Below are 3423 nucleotides of genomic sequence, written 5' to 3' on the forward strand. Positions count from 1 at the left end.
GGCCTTCTCTGTGTGTGCGTGTGATGCAGCCCATCACTCTCTCTTTGCATGGCACCTTGCCTTCTCTCCGGTTGGTCAACATTCAACTTGCAAGTACTTCCCAATCTCTACACAAGGTTGAATGCAAATGTGAAGACTACAAATGGAGTAGCATGGTTGCATGCTTTTATAGTCCAAAGCTGAGTCAGTCGAGGGTTGGCAAATGCAGAAGTCACATATAAGGATATCAATATAAGAAAAGAGGATATATAGCCTAGATTATAGAACCTTAACACTTTGCAAGGGGTTTTGCTAGCATTGAAGACCTAAAAAGAAGTGTCCAAGCAACTGCAAGTGAAGGGGCTCTAGGAATAGTATGTGGTTTTTAGCCACTCGCTTAGAGCATAGACGCAAGGCTCGCCAGGACGTTATTGAGGTAGGTGTTCTTTGATGTGGAAAATTTTGTTTGAAGCTATCCTTCCAATTAGGGCCTTTTTTATATTTAGGAGAAGATACGTGAAGCAGGGCTTTGAACTTGGCCACACCAAAATGATTACTTGGAAGCCACCTTGGTGGTAAGAAAGGAGATGTCACAGACTGCACAACGAGTGTTAAGTCAAACTAGGGATGGGAGATTCAATGAACTCCAAGGCAAATGCACACCCTATGTACATATGCAAAAGAGAGCATAAATCACACATATACTACACAAAGAGGGCAATCACATGGTTGTACAACAACAATAAGAGTGCCAAGATCATGAATTTTGATTGTCACAATGATATCGGATTCAAGCCGATCGAGAGGGCTCATAGGTAGTGCTCACAAAAAACTGGGATTTAGTGATTTTTTAGCAAGCTAAAAGTATAAAATCTCTACCAAATTTTGAGCTTGCCTTTCAGAAAACTAGCAAAGTTTTGAAAATTTTAGTGCAAATGTCGACAAATGCTTCAAATTTTGACCTAAGTATCAAAAGATTCCTAGAGTTGTCCTTAATTTATTCGACTAGGAAAAATGTTATTGGCAAGCCCTGCTCATAGCCAACACTTTTATGTGGTTAGTACAATGAATAATAAGGGTCGCGACACTACACCCCCCGGGTCTTATCTACACCCTTGAGTCCTTTCTCTATCCTCTGGCTAATGCTGCACTATCACTACTCTATTCACCCTACCCCTATGTCTATGTCACATGAACACAACTCTCAATTTTTGGGATGGAGATCCTACTCTAGCTAATGCTGCACTATCACTACTCTATGCACCACACTACCTCCGAGTTTTATCTACACCCTTGAGTCCTTTCTTTGTTCTCTGGCTAATGCTGCAATATCACTACTCTATGCACTAAACCCCTATATGTCTATACCACATGGCCATAACTTTGAACTTTTGGGATGGAGATCCTACTCTACCCTATGACAAGTCCAATTTCTCAATTTCTCTCTATATTCTCACTCTGACACAACTTTTGGGGTTGGGGTCTACTCTACTCCATGACAAGTCCAATTTTCCATTTTTTCTCCCTATATTCTCACTCATAGGCACAAAAACATACACACAAGCGTGCACAAAAGTAAGTGTTGTGCATGAGTATAAACAATACAAGAACTATGTGTGCATGCATGTGTTGGTATGCAATGGTACAATTGTGAGCTCTCTCTCATACACTTGCTCTTCCTCCAACCTCTCATTCAAGTTTGTATAATATACATGTAAGTAACAAGAAGCATGCAGTAAGAGTTTAAATGAGAGTATAAGTCCATGAGATGAGATAAGAAGCAGATGGTATCTATTTGAGTATGTGTTATAGTACCAAGTTGGCAATTGAACACAAGTCTACAAAGGAGAGGAGCTATCATAGCTACCCATATTGGAAAGAGAAAAGTAGAGAGAGAGAGAGAGAGAGAGAGAGAGAGAGGATTAAGAGATAACAAAAAAAATGGCTCTTCACTCCATTTCTCTCTATCTACAAACCACCGCCGCATGCAGCGTAGTGGGACAATAGCCCCATTTGGACATCTACTTTTCAGTTTGAGGGCCTTAAAGAAAATCCCCTTTTCATCATACCATGGACTGTGCCAACTACCCTCAAATTTGAAGAGTGACTACTTTTCATTCTGCACGCCTTTTCATCCTACCATGGGATGGACAACAACCCTTAAATTTGAAGGGCGAGTATCTATCTGAAGCAGATTTCAAAAACCCAAAACCCTCACATCTTTAAGAGAGCCATTGTGGTAGCTCAATTCAATGATATCATGCATGAAAACATTGAGCTTATATGTTTGATAAGGTCAAGAGTAGGTTAACTACACAAGGAAAAGAATGGAAACGTGCACTTGGATGCTCGGGGTGGCACTTGCTGAGGGAAAGCACAACACTAATCTTTGGTTGGAATTGCTATACAAGGAATGATCAAGGCCTCTTACTTGGGAATTGTACAACCCCGTTTTGGAAATGTTGTCTCCTCAGGCACATGTAGTTCTTGAGGCTCATTGTACATCCTTTGCTAAGTTAATATAACATCTCCACTCACAATCTTTTTTTGAAAGGTAACTGTACTTTTCATTTTGAAGGCCTTAAAGAAAGCCCCCTTTTCATCCTACCTATTGACGTTGCTTTTAACAAAATACATTACGTCTAAGATCCCCCCTCCTTTCGACTTTCTTACAACAACCATGCTGGGAATATCGATGGCATATCTTGCGATCAACGCATTTCAAGGGCTGACCTTCTAGACACACACACACTTGCTCTCTTGCTTGCTCATGGCATACACATGCGTGTAAGGCCACATGCCTACAAGGTGAAAGCAAATGTGATTGCATCTGCTGAAAGGCCTTCCATTTAGTTAATCTATTCCACACACACGCACACACACACACACACAGAGGACTGGTTGGAGACAAAAGGAGAGAGTGAGCATGTACAACATGGGGCAAGCCACACTTGCAACATCGATAGTTGTGCGTAGCATGGGATGCATCACACTCATATTAGAGGGGAAGACAAAAAAATTGAAGACCATGCAAGAAGCTGAGATGTGAGGATGGGGCAAGAGGAGGCCTAAATGAATAACTATGGCTCTTAACAGCATGTCGATCACCCCGAGAGAGAGAGAGAGAGAGAGAGAGAGAGAGAGAGAGAGGCAAATGGCCATGCCCTAATTGGAAAGAGCGTGTTGTAGCTTGGCATGAAAAAGTAGGTACCTAGCGTGGAAACCACAAAGGATGTTTATATCCTGGTCGATCTAGGAGCAAGTCGAGAGTAGAAGGAGAGTACCTACATATTGTGAGTTACCAAAGCTTGCTTGGTAAAAGTAGATAGAGTGCTAATCCAAAAGGTAGATTTATACTTGATTTAATCAATTTGTGAAGAGCACCTACATTGTATGAGTTGTTAGTCTCATCCGTGGAATAAGTAGCTAGAGTAGTAATTGATG

This window comes from Adiantum capillus-veneris, chromosome 22 (genome assembly GCF_014529385.1).
Source record: "Adiantum capillus-veneris isolate H3 chromosome 22, ASM1452938v2, whole genome shotgun sequence".
Lineage (NCBI taxonomy): Eukaryota > Viridiplantae > Streptophyta > Polypodiopsida > Polypodiales > Pteridaceae > Adiantum > Adiantum capillus-veneris.